Consider the following 14,440-nt stretch of genomic DNA (forward strand, 5'->3'; position numbering starts at 1 on the left):
GCCGATTTTCTAAATTAGGCCACTGACTAGTTAAGAATGCATCAGTACTTTGATTCAGAGTTATTAATAACTTGTTACCTATTTATTAATTAGAAATACATGTCCGGTTTGTTCCTTTCTACACTGATAACTACACAGGATTTTGTTAGTACTACCACAACTATTTGTTTGGTAAACCGATGAGTCTTCTCAAGTTACAATAGACCCGTTTCCACTGAAGAAGTTCCTGGTACTATTTGGGGGGCAGGAACTAGGGCCTACTACAGGAACGTCCTCTCGCTCGACCCTCTCAACCGCCGCGTCTCCACTGAGAGAGCGGAGTAGGAGGAAGGTTCCTGTAAAGTTACCGGGCTCTGTATGTGACATAATTGTTGCACGACCATTTTGACCAGGGTGACATAGGGGCGTAGGGGCGTAGGGACGCCGTTAGCCGTTAGCAGTGTCTGTAATAACTCCGGTCACGGTCCGTGAAAAATTTTTTTTTTCCAGCGGATGTCTTAGTTACAACATGATTGAGCTAATTGGAGTAGTTTCATGTCGTATCCGACAACGGGAGGCTTTTAACAGATGACGTCCTGATGTTAGCTTTGCTGCTGCTGTTAGCTGTCTCTGTCAGCTGATGCTTTCTAGACATCGTGATTTCCCAAAACTGAATAAATACCGCACATAGCAACACAAAACTGCTTTGCTAGCTCAATCATGTTGAAACTAAGATATCCGCTGGAAAAAATATTTTATTCACGGACCGTTTATTGAGTTATTACAGACATCGCTCACAGCTAATGGTCAGCCCAGCTAATCTACGATAACCATGTTATTAATTACAAAATGTCACATCCCGCCTTGAGTATATCCAATCAGCACCAAGTAATCCCCAAGCCCCAGCCAGGAGTTTCTCGGGGCTGTTCTGAGTACCTACTCCGAGGCAGGGACTTGTTTAGCCCCTGTAAAAGTTGCGGAACTCTGTCCTTCGGGGGTGGTTCCTGCGGTGGAGACATGCACCAACGGCCCGGCCCCGTAAAATTACCCCAAAGTTCCTGCGGTGGAAACGGGCCTAATGAGAAGTGTTTTGTAGAATGGACCAAAATGGCTATGGTCGAATCATGGCAGTATCCTAAACTTAAAACGTTGACACTTTTTAATACCATTTTAAAGATGTTTTACATTAATGAATGAACCTTCAGCTACAACACAAGTCTTTAATGTGGCCATATTGTAATGTATTTAGCATTTGACTGTACAAAGCCACTTCTTCACTCGACCACTGTGAGGATGTGTTTTCTTAATGATTCGTCTTACCACTGCAAAACTAATGTATACCACAAAATCCAAGCTGTGTTTCCCCCCAAATCTGCGTCTTTCCCCTCAGTCATACGTCCTCTCTGCCCTCTTCTCTCACCGTCTCTGGATCATTAATATTCCGGTGAGCTGCAGAGATGTGGAGGAATCTGGTTGCTGCATCGCGGCACTCTTCGTAGCTACTAAATAATTTAAAGGGCTGTTACCTGATACTCTGATTGTGTGTGTGTGTGTGTGTGTGTGTGTGTTGGCGTACAGCGCATGTTTTGCGTGTGCGCAATGAGGACAGATTGAACCCAGTGAGGTGGATATATCCCCCACTCCAGTTACCTCTCTGGCTACTTAACACTGATATGAACCAGTAAGCTCTGATACTGTATCAGACAAACACACACATTCACACTGGACAATGGCATTACACTAAACACGAACGGCTGGTTAACAGTCATACTGCCAAGTTAAGTAAGCCTAAAGAAATACACTTCTAAAAAAAAAGTATTTCAGAAACAGTTAAGCTGATTTTAGTGTGATATTATCGCTGATGCAGGGGACAAATAAAAAGCTTTTTTTGGATGCTGGAGATGTTTGCTGGTCTAAACGAGCATCATTATCCTTCTTAAGCTCAGTCGGACTGACTGAATGGTGCATGTGCGTAAGAAATGGACAAACAAGGTATGGAAAACTGATTAATAATGCATGTTGGGCATAAGGTTGTATCCATAGCTACTGGAACATTGTGTTTACATGCATGCTACAGTGAACATCCGTCAGAAGAGCATGCAGCTGTAACATCAAACGGTGATGTAGAACCTGTTGTCGGGATCCGTGCGATCACAGGATCAGTGATGCTTTCACTTCTGTACTCTTTCACTCAGTGTGTTGACCTCTTGACAGCATCCAAAAAATCAGAGCAAAGAGCAAAGTGAAAGTCAACCTATAGCTTAAGCGTCTTTAGAAAGAGGAATCGACAGGTTGAAATAGCTACAGATCTGTGTGGCTGTGACAACAAGAGAACAGTGAATACAGAGGTAAAGGCTTGAGACCTTGACTCCAACCAGACGGAAGTCACCAAAAGGAAGTCTTGGGACTTGGACTTCACTCCCTGTAAAGCCCAGTATACACTGTGTGACTTTGAGCTGTCCCAGACTTAAGATTAGTGTTGTGTCGTTCGTGAACGAATCGTTCAAAAGAACGAATCTGTTGAGTGAACATACTGAACTGAATCACTTCTGGAACTGGTTCGTTCATTTCTCAGTTCAGTTGAGCTCAGCAGCGAGCATGCAGGCTGGGAGTGAAACTGCCGATTCGGTCCGTGCAAACAATGAATCACTCTCGAGTTGCGAGGCAGCCAGGGTGCAGGAAGGGACTGCCTACCGTGTGATGAATCACTCGGTGAACGAATTACTCGATGAAGGACATAACCCCGATCCCTGAGTGATTCAAATCATTTCTTCTCAGCAATACACATTCATAAGGACCGTTTTCTCCAAGCTAACGGCTAATGTAGCTAGGAGTCAAGCCACATAGACACAATCACACACCTCCCCATTGTTTTATCAGACTTAGTTTCCAGATAAACAAACTTAAAACGTTAGGCTGGCCAGTAATGAGACTCACCAGGGCAGGGCAGACGCAACAGCAGCTCAGCCGTGTGTCAGTTCAGTGAGTCGGACTACGCAGTACACTGTCAGGGCTCCTCCCGCCAAGCACTGAACGATTCGGTGAAGGAATCTTTTGAACACATCTTTTTAATGACCTGATTCTAGGGATTCAGTAACATCTAAACTGCTTTGCCCATCACTATTTAAGATGACCAGCATGAGAGAATCGAGGTATCGAGGTCGATATCTTTGGTCCTGGCTCTAAAACAGTGAGAAGGGTTCGAGGATGGCCGTTGTCACGTTCTTGCGATCAAAGACAGCCTGGGATAAAATTCTGACAGTGTCAAAAATTTGGGATGACCATCTCACCGTGTGACTGCTGTTACCACCTATGTCTGTGTCGCTGAATATTGTCAGTCATCCAGGTCATGGTAATCATAAGCGCTGCATCGTAGGCAACTGGACTTGCGTTTCTGGAAGACGTTTGCAAGTCCCAGGCTCCAAGCATCAAACTGGAACGACCATCATTTTACAGAGAAAGTGGGCTATGACACCAGTTATGGACCCATCTGACCCTAACGACACACATGAAGGCCAGATGGGTCAACGAGTCACATGTGATATTAACGACTCTGTAAGGGTCCACACCCACGCAGAGTTTAAAGCCCGTGACTCTGCGCCAGTCGGTTAAAACAGAAGAGGCCTCTTGGATGAGAGGTGAAATGTCCTCAAGAAACGCAGGCAAGTCCACTTGCCTGTGATCTAGCACTTATGATCTACCAATAGAAATACAGTATGAAATGACGCACTGGCGCTAAACCCAAATGAAATGTGTGTGATTCCAGCAAAGAGGAAAACCTTGTGGAGTTGTGGCAGCCGAAGCCTTGCCTGTATGACGTGTCCTCCAGCTTTTACCATGATTGTGTAAAGAAGGACGAAGCATTGAAGGAAATAGGGGCGGAGTTACGGCTGCCAGGTGAGCAACCTAGCAGCTAGCACACACATACACACCACAGTATATAGTGCCCACAAAACTGTAGGTTATTTAATGATGTGACTCTGTGTTGTGCTTCACAGTTGTAGAAGTGATAACCCTTGCAGCATCCTTGCACCCACAGTATGGAAAGCTGTTGCATCGTACGTTGTAACCTGTGATTCAGTAGGCGCTGTCATCGTACAGTCTGTACACATCAAACATGATGTTGTAACCAAGTTTATTAGATCCACATCGTACGGTGTAGCTGCACTAAACTAATAAGACTGCTAAAATCTCAGTCTGTAGGAGGATTAACACATTCAGTGACCTGGAAGACCAGATTAGCCTTTTCAACCCAACTACCAGTGAGCTAAACTCTATAAACGGATATTGACATATGTATGCAGAATCTTGAGAGATTGTGGTATCAGAGGTGTTCTGGGTTCCGTTTGTAGTTTGACAGGTATCTACCAATCTTATTAGAGAGACAGGTAACAGTCCCTGTGGGGAGGTGCAAGGCAATGGTTGAAACAGAGGGAATTAGAGATTCGCCAAAATGACCGGCGCACTGAGATGAGTCTTAGCCCAGACACCCGCTGGCTAAACCACATCTCACAAAATATTGGCCGTTGCCCTCTGTGGCTTATCAATGCCAGACCAATAGCTGCTGGGGCTCATTTGCCTTAAAGTGAGACTTGACTAGTACTTGGCCTCAACAATTCTGGTTGTGTGACAATAATACAGTCACTATACACTGGTTCCAGCAGGGTTTCAAGGCCTTTTTTACTTCTGCAGTGATGCTGATGAACAGAACCTTGATGTAAAGCCTGGTGTCATTTTAAGAGAAGAATGGATGCAGTTTCCTGTTGAGTTAATAACATCTCTGGCTTCATAGAGGAGGCAATTCACAAGGCTTTATTATATTGACTTTATTAATGAGTATCTAAGGATGCTTCATCTTCACTGTTTACCTCTCCACCTACTGTCTCGTCTTTTGTCCTGAGATGCATTCTTACCTTCGATCTTTGGTGATCCTCACCTCCTCCCTCCGCACAAACTTGGCTCGTTTCTCCCGCTCTCAGTTGCTTATACAGAATGTAGGACGTTGCCTTAAAGTTTCAGCCACTGTCACGCCCCGTTAGGTAAGATGCTATAGAGACGGCCAGTTGTGGTCACTGGGGGTTAGTCATGCATCTGTGTGTTTAATTTGGTTTGTTGGCATTGTTAAACATGTCTGGACATGTCGACTGCTTCCTCTGATGTTTGTCATTTTGGGGAGGTGCTAGTTACTCATTAGAGAAACCTCAGAACAGACAGCGTCTCTCTGTCTTACTTATTTTACCTTTCCAGAGACTTCTGTGAGGTGTGAATCCACATGGTCTTCAGTCCAGTTGAGTATGTATGTGCACTCGCTGTACACACTCAAGCTTGTAGATATCGAGTAACATGGTGTGTCCAGACAGAAATTAAAGCCCATGTTCACCTTGTGTAAATTTCATGTATTTGTCAGCTGGACTGTTGGTGGCTATTTGGGGTGAATAAACCCACACTGTACAGACTGTAGACTGTAAAGATGGACAATGTGTCCCTGCTTCCTCCCACTGTACAAAGATTAAGCTAAATTATCCCAGACACGGTCACTGCCACATTGCACGTCGTTTGAAGCCAGTACAGAGTTCCCACCCATACACTCATCTAACCAATCGCAAGCAGTGCCATTGATGGTGAGCACATTGATTGGCTCACATAGATGTGAATCATGATGTTACAAAGTCAAATAACTAATTAAAACAGATCTTATCAGAGAAATTAACAAAAACCATCTTTGGGGAAAAAATGTATGTGACGTTTACTTTGAGTTTTTAGTTTGGCCACTAGGGGGTGATCGAGATGTTTTGGCTTCATGTTTGGGGAGCTGTTAGGTCGTCCATCTTTATGTAGTGCTGCAGGAAGGAATCCTAAAACCTGTAAGTAAGTTTGGGTTGTGATGAGATGCCTAAAATAAGGTCTGGGGTTAACGTGGGGATGTAACGTTATGGCCACATAGATCACAACCGTCTATTGCACTGTCCATTTAAAGGTGCAATATTACGACCGCCTCCACTGAGGCTTCGTTTGTTGTTGTAGTAAACTTTTGACTCCACCCTCTAGTGCCATCTATCTGCTGCATCTATGCCAACATGAAGGAAGCATGGAAGTATGAAGGCAGTGATGGACATTATCTTTTTTCATATGCAAAGGGAGCATAAATGAGCCTTGAGAGAAGCTTACAGTATGTTTGTGCAGACTTGCATGGTAATTGATCTAATGGTTTTTGAGATATTTCTTGAGCAATGAAGCTGCCATAGCTAAGATAAAGTTAATAGAGACAATAAGATGTGGATAGACATACAGATTCCTGTCTGAAAGCTGAAACCTTTATTGGATGTGTGTGCGGGCACATTGTGGATGCACGACTGTCTGTGTCATCATTTGATGTATTACAGCTTAATCCCTCTGTTAATGACTGATGAGAGATGTGTCCTTTGTGTTCGCTTTTTCATAGAACAAATGCAGGATTAAGAGCAGAGACAAAAGAACAAACGTGCAGCTGCTCCCAGAGTCAACCTCCAGATAGCAGAGAAGAACACTACATTGTTATTGCATGATCATCCAAAATTCAGTTTCCTGCAAACAAACAAAAATAAAAACATATTTTGAAATGTAATTAGTTATAATTATATAATTTGACACCAAGTTTAATTTGCTAATGATGATACTGATATAAAAATGCATGCTGGTGGTCACCTGGAGGCCACAGGGGTTACAGGTGCAGCAGTTATGAAATGAAATGGATGGTGTTACCCCATTAGCACTTCAATAGTCTTGGGTGTCTCTGAGAATAATCACCGTGCCCATCACAAGTGTTGTGTGTGTGTGTGTGTGTGTCAGTCTGGGCTAGCCTGTGTTCCGGCGTGTCTGGTTTCTAATGATGGTCATCCATAATTGAGTGTCACCTCGCAGGGGGTGCAGTCCAGGGTGGTGCAGTGGTTAACTGGGCTCCGGCTGCTCGCCATGACAGCGTGTGTGTATGAGTCACGGGGGTCAGCGGCGCACAAAACGTCCAGCGCCGCAGAGTAGTCACCTGAGCCGAACACTGTTTAATTGATGCCACCTCTGATTAACTGTCAGTTCAGGATCAACACCAGCTAATACACTAAAATACACCCTGACCGGAGGGACACTGTGTCACTTTAACCTCCGCACCTGAAACTGCCCTTAACCTCCACACATGGGAGCTCAACCTTCACAGCAGGTTGACACTCTAAAAGGAGGTAGGTTATCAGAAAACAGGGGCGTTCAGAGTTAGTTAGTTCCAGAGTCAGAACTAGTGTTTATATCAAGCTCCTAAAAGTTTTCCAGTGTGACACTAAATAAACTTTTCTTTAAAGGGTCATTACAACTGAGTTACAATACTGACCCTTGATTTTAAATACAAGTTTAAATAATAAAAAAAAAATCTGAAAACGTTCTGTAAATTAATTTTAATCTGGGGTGAAATCACATGGGGTCATAGTATAGTATAATATGTCGTCCAAAATCATGAAAAAACGCCACAGTATAGCATGTCATCCAAAATCATGAAAAACGTCATAGTATAGCATGCCATTCAAAATACTGAAAAGAAAATCATAGTATAGCATGTCGTTCAAAAGGCTGAAAAAATGTCATAGTATAGCATGTCATTCAAAATCATGGAAAAACGTCATAGTATAGCATACCGTCCAAAATCATGAAAAAAGTCATAATATATAGCATGACGTCCAAAATGATGAAAAAAAGTCATAGTATAGCATGTTGTTCAAAATCATGGAAAAACGTCATAGTATAGCATGTCATCCAAAATAATGAAAAAAAGTCGTAGTATAGCATGTCGTCCAAAATCATGAAAAAAAGTCATAGTATTGCATGTTGTTCAAAATCTTGAAAAAACATCATAGTATAGCATGTCATTTGAAATCATGAGAAAATGTCATAGTATAGCATGTTGGTCGAAATCATGAAAAAAGTCATAGTATAGGATGTTGTCCAAAATCTTGAAAAAACGTCATAGTATAGTATGTCATTTGATATCTTGAAAAAAATGTCATAGTATAGCATGTTGTTCAAAATCACGGAAAAACGTCATAGTACAGTATGTCATCCAAAATAATGAAAAAAAAAGGTCGTAGTATAGCATGTCGTCCAAAATAATGAAAAAAAAGGTTGTAGTATAGCATGATGTCCAAAATCATGAAAAAAAGTCATAGTATAGCATGTCGTTCGAAATCATGAAAAAAGTCATAGTATAGCATGCCGTTCGAAATCATGAAAAAACGTCATAGTATAGCATGTTGTCCAATATCATGAAAGAACCATGACGTCCAAAATAATGAAAAAACTTCATAGTATAGCATGTTGTTCAAAATGTTAAAAAAAAGACATAGTAAAGCATGTTGTTCAAAATCTTGAAAAAACAGTCATAGGATAGCATGTCGTTCAAAGTCATGAAAAAAAGTCATAGTATAGCATGACGTCCAAAATCATGAAAAAACGTCATGGTATAGCATGTCGTCCAAAATCATGAAAAAATGTCATAGTATAGCATGCCATTCAGAATCATGAAAAAACATCATAGTATAGCATGTCGTTTGAAATCATGAAAAAACATCATAGTATAGCATGACGTCCAAAATCTTGAAAAAAAGTCACAGTATAGCAAGTTGTTCTAAATCATGAAAAAAACTTCACAGTATAGCATGTTGTTCGATATCTTGAAAAAAAGTCATAGTATAGCATGTCGTCCAAAATCATGAAAGAACCATGACGCCCAAAATAATGAAAAAACGTCATAGTATAGCATGTTGTCCAAAATTATGAAAAAAGTCATAGTATAGCATGTGGTTCAAAACCTTGAAAAAACAGTCATAGTATAGCATATTGTCCAAAATTATGAAAAAAAAGTCAGAGTATAGCATGTCGTTCAAAATCATGAAAAAAACCTCATAGTATAGCATGTCGTTCGATATCGTGAAAAACACATCATAGTATAGCATGTCGTCTAAAATCTTGGGAAAAAAGTCATAGTATAGCATGTCATTCGAAATCATGAAAAAATGTCATAGTATAGCATGTTGTTCGAAATCATGAAAAAAGTCATAGTATACTATGTCGTTCAAAATCATGAAAATAGTGATAGTATGGCATATCGTTCAAAACCATGAAAAAAATGTCATAGTATAGCATGTCGTTCAGAATAATGAAAAAAGTCATAGTATACCATGTCGTCTAAAATCTTGGGGAAAAAAAGTCATAGTATAGCATGTCATTCGATATCATGAAAAAAACCATAGTATAGCATGTCGTTCACAATCATGAAAAAAGTCATAGTATACTATGTCGTTCAAAATCATGAAAATAGTGATAGTATGGCATATCGTTCAAAAACATGAAAAAAATATCATAGTATAGCATGTCGTTCAGAATAATGAAAAAAGTCATAGTATGGCATGTTGTTCAAAATGTTGAAAAAAAGTTTTAGTATAGCATGTCATTCAAAATGATGAAAATAGTGATAGTATGGCATATCGTTCAAAACCATGAAAAAAAAAGTCATAGTATAGCATGTCGTTCGAAATCTTGAAAAAAAGTCATAGTATAGCATGTCTTCCAAAATCATGAAAAAAGTCATAGTATTGCATGTCTTCCAAAATCATGAAAAAAGTCATAGTATTGCATGTCGTTTAAAATCATGGAAAAAGTCATAGTATAGCATGTCGTTTGAAATTATGAAAAAAAAGTTATAGCATAGCATGTCGTTTGAAATCATGAAAAAACATCAATAGTATAGCATGTCGTATGAAATCATGAAAAAATGTCATAGCATGGCATGTCGTCCAAAATGATGAAAAATTATAGCATTTCAGTAACACAGACTCATTTTTTATGGTAAAAATATTTATTTACATGTTAACATAAGAATAAAAAGTGGGAAATTCTCTGGCGATCAGACCACGTAGAGATGGTATCATATAAGGAGGGTGATGAATCCATAGTCGAATAGGGAACCCCCTGGGGTCTAGACACTAGTGGTGGTAGAGGTGGTGAAGATGAGATGACAATAAGATGGAGAAGTGCTGATGATCTGGATGAGTAGAGTAATGAGCCTTTGTCGAGCTTGTCCTGGACTCTGGATATGATTGCTGGAGGTGAATGCAGTGGAGGAGGGAGCGAAGATTCCACCTAAAATGACAGCTGACAGCAGCAGAAGAGAAAGCAGATTTAAAATTTTGCAGTGGCATCCTGACTCGGAGAGAGAGATCATGGCAAGGTTTTTTTTTGGATGACTAGAAGAGTCACTCATGGTCAGCTGATTAGAGGAAGCAGTGGGAGTGGGATGGAGAGAATTGTGAATGTATGAGCACAGAGAAAGTGTTCCTGACTGAACTTTTGTTGAGCGTCGTCAAAAATCGTGGCAAAATGTCATAGTATAGCATGTCGTCCAAAATGTTGAAAAAAGTCATAGTATTGTATGTCGTCTAAAATCTTGAAAAAAAGTCATAGTATAGCATGTCGTCTAAAATCTTGAAAAAAAAGTCATAGTATAGCATGTCGTCTAAAATGTTGAAAAAAGTCATAGTATAGCATGTCGTCGAAAATCTTGAAAAAAAAGTCATAGTATAGCATGTCGTCTAAAATCTTGAAAAAAAAGTCATAGTATAGCATGCCGTCCAAAATGTTGAAAAAAGTCATAGTATTGTATGTTGTCTAAAATCTTGAAAAAAAAAGTCATAGTATAGCATGTCGTCTAAAATCTTGAAAAATGTCATAGTATAGCATGTCGTCTAAAATGTTGAAAAAAAAGTCATAGTATAGCATGTCGTCTAAAATCTTGAAAAAAAAGTCACAGTATAGCATGTCATTTGAAATCTTGGGGGAAAAAAAAAGTCATAGTATAGCATGTCGTCCAAAATCTTGAAGAAAGGTCATAGTATAGTATGTCGTTCAAAATCTTGAAAAAACTCATAGTATAGCATGTCGTCTAAAATCTTGAAAAAAAGTCATAGTCTAGCATTTCGTCCAAAATCTTGAAAAAAGTTACAGTACAGCATGTCGTCTAAAATCTTGAAAAAAAGTCAAAGTCTAGCATTTCATCCAAAATCCTGAAAAAAGTTATAGTATAGTATGTCGTCTAAAATCTTGAAAAAAAAGTCCATAGTATAGCATGTCGTCTAAAATCTTGAAAGTCATAGTATAGCATGTCGTCCAAAATCTTGAAGAAAGGTCATGGTATAGTATGTCGTTCAAAATCTTGAAAAAACACATAGTATAGCATGTCGTCTAAAATCTTGAAAAAAAGTCATAGTCTAGCATTTCGTCCAAAATCTTGAAATAAGTTATAGTATAGCATGTCGTCTAAAATCTTGAAAAAAAGTCATAGTCTAGCATTTCGTCCAAAATCTTGAAAAAAGTTATAGTATAGTATGTCGTCTAAAATCTTGAAAAAAAAAGTCCATAGTATAGCATGTCGTCTAAAATCTTGAAAGTCATAGTATAGCATGTCGTCTAAAATCTTGAAAAAAAGTCATAGTATAGCATAGCATGTCGTCCAAAATCTTGAAGAAAAGTCATAGTATAGTATGTCGTCCAAAATAATGAAAAAAAGTCGTAGTATAGGATGTCGTCCAAAATCATGAAAAAAAGTCATAGTATAGCATGTCGTTCAAAATCATGGAAGAACATCATAGTATAGCATGTTGTTCAAAATCTTGAAAAAACATCATAGTATAGCATGTCATTCGAAATCATGAGAAAATGCTGTAGTATAGCATGTTGTTCGAAATCTTGAAATAAGTCATAGTATAGCATGTCATCTAAAATCTTGAAATAAGTCATAGTATAGCATTTCGTCTAAAATCTTGAAAAAAAGTCATAGTATAGCATGTCGTCTAAAATCTTGAAAAAAAAGTCACAGTATAGCATGTCATTTGAAATATTGGGAAAAAAAAGTCATAGTATAGCATGTCGTCCAAAATCTTGAAGAAAGGTCATAGTATAGTATGTCGTTCAAAATCTTGAAAAAACGCATAGTATAGCATGTCGTCTAAAATCTTGAAAAAAAGTCATAGTCTAGCATTTCGTCCAAAATCTTGAAAAAAGTTACAGTACAGCATGTCGTCTAAAATCTTGAAAAAAAGTCATAGTCTAGCATTTCGTCCAAAATCCTGAAAAAAGTTATAGTATAGTATGTCGTCTAAAATCTTGAAAAAAAAGTCCATAGTATAGCATGTCGTCTAAAATCTTGAAAGTCATAGTATAGCATGTCGTCCAAAATCTTGAAGAAAGGTCATGGTATAGTATGTCGTTCAAAATCTTGAAAAAACACATAGTATAGCATGTCGTCTAAAATCTTGAAAAAAAGTCATAGTCTAGCATTTCGTCCAAAATCTTGAAAAAAGTTATAGTATAGCATGTCGTCTAAAATCTTGAAAAAAAGTCATAGTCTAGCATTTCGTCCAAAATCTTGAAAAAAGTTATAGTATAGTATGTCGTCTAAAATCTTGAAAAAAAAAAGTCATAGTATAGCATGTCGTCTAAAATCTTGAAAGTCATAGTATAGTATGTCATCTAAAATCTTTAAAAAAAAGTCCATAGTATAGCATGTCGTCTAAAATCTTGAAAGTCATAGTATAGCATGTCGTCTAAAATCTTGAAAAAAAGTCATAGTATAGTATGTCGTCCAAAATAATGAAAAAAAGTCGTAGTATAGGATGTCGTCCAAAATCATGAAAAAAAGTCGTAGGATGTCGTCCAAAATCATGAAAAAAAGTCATAGTATAGCATGTCATTCAAAATCATGGAAGAACATCATAGTATAGCATGTTGTTCAAAATCTTGAAAAAACATCATAGTATAGCATGTCATTCGAAATCATGAGAAAATGCTGTAGTATAGCATGTTGTTCGAAATCTTGAAAAAAAAAGTCATAGTATAGCATGTTGTCCAAAATGTTGAAATAAGTCATAGTATAGCATGTCATCTAAAATCTTGAAAAAAAGTCATAGTATAGCATTTCGTCTAAAATCTTGAAAAAAAGTCATAGTATAGCATGTCGTTCAAAATCTTGAAAAAAGTCATAGTATAGTATGTCGTTCAAAATCTTGAAAAAAGTCATAGTATAGCATGTCATCTAAAATCTTGAAAAAAAGTCATAGTATAGCATTTCGTCTAAAATCTTGAAAAAAAGTCATAGTATAGCATGTCGTTCAAAATCTTGAAAAAAGTCATAGTATAGTATGTCGTTCAAAATCTTGAAAAAAGTCATAGTATAGCATGTCGTTCAAAATCTTGAAAAAAGTCATAGTATAGCATTTCGTCTAAAATCTTGAAAAAAAGTCATAGTATAGTATGTCGTTCAAAATGTCAAAGAAAATACTTTGAACTTCTCTGCATTTGGCTTTTCACAGACAATGAGTCGGATCACATACTTAATGCACCAGTGAACCTCTGGCTCGCTCACAGCACAGTGTTTGGATGAATCATTGCACGATGAGAGTCATATTTCTGGATGAAAAAGATCCCGTCAAGATAAGCGCCCATCATGATTGGCTGCCAGCTGTTTTGACAGGCAGAACTCGGCACCTACACATTTACAATAGAGCACTGATCCAAGACAGACATGCTGAGCCTTCGCATTCAAACATAACTGACTCAGTGATATACAAACCATATAGGTTTTATCTTTTGATGTTCTCTGGCACTTTCTCTTAAAGATTAGTTGAGGATTCTCTCTGTTTGAAAGTTTTCATTCACTCTGAGTCAACACCCGCTCCTAAATGTCTTGCATGTGCTCGTTGAGGGTTTTAAGAGTTCCTGTGAGTGCAGAGATGATAAAAACAATCACACGCACAACATTTTGCTGCCAGACTCACTCTTGTGGGTGAGGAGACAATCAATTACTAATGAAGTCTGCAACAGAGAGTAGAGCCGAATGAGTCAGAGGTGTTAAGTTCAGCACATGTTCACACTGTGAAGACGACCATAAAAATGCCAACTGTTTCTTTACCTGCGAAACTCATTTTAGAGGGAAGTGTGTGCAGAAACAATACTGTCATCATCTCTGCTCTTTGTCCTGAACTGCTGGAACCATCAGCAGGAAGTCATGGAGGCTACGTGTTGTTCTGTAGCTCCATCTACTGTCCACCCTGCGTACTGTTGCTTACATTCGAGTATACTTCTTGAAATACACACCTCTTGTGGCTTATCTCTCATCCCATTATGCACACTAAAAACATTTTATCCGTTGCACTCAATGCAAAATGTTAGGCTTTACTTGTTAAGTTAACTTATTTCTCCAAAAACAAAAACTCTGATCTGTTCACGAAAATCTGTTTGGCTGATTTGGAGTCATTTTACTGATTTCCTACAGGGGTCTTAACCGCTGTGTTACTAGCCTCTTACTTTTTAATGTACTATTGTTTATCCTTGTTCTTATCTACATAGGATGGTTTTGATCATGGATGTTAGTGCAAGCATTACTGTATGT

The 14,440-nt window shown here is 38.5% G+C and overlaps 1 protein-coding gene across 1 annotated transcript in view; it reads right to left on the reverse strand.

The window, feature by feature from the left end:
* Window positions 1-14,440, reverse strand: part of agbl5 (AGBL carboxypeptidase 5) — a 370,120-nt gene that overhangs the window by 301,583 nt on the left and 54,097 nt on the right. The window lies entirely within an intron of this gene.

This window comes from Epinephelus fuscoguttatus, linkage group LG11, assembly GCF_011397635.1.
Source record: "Epinephelus fuscoguttatus linkage group LG11, E.fuscoguttatus.final_Chr_v1".
In the NCBI taxonomy this organism is placed as follows: domain Eukaryota; kingdom Metazoa; phylum Chordata; class Actinopteri; order Perciformes; family Serranidae; genus Epinephelus; species Epinephelus fuscoguttatus.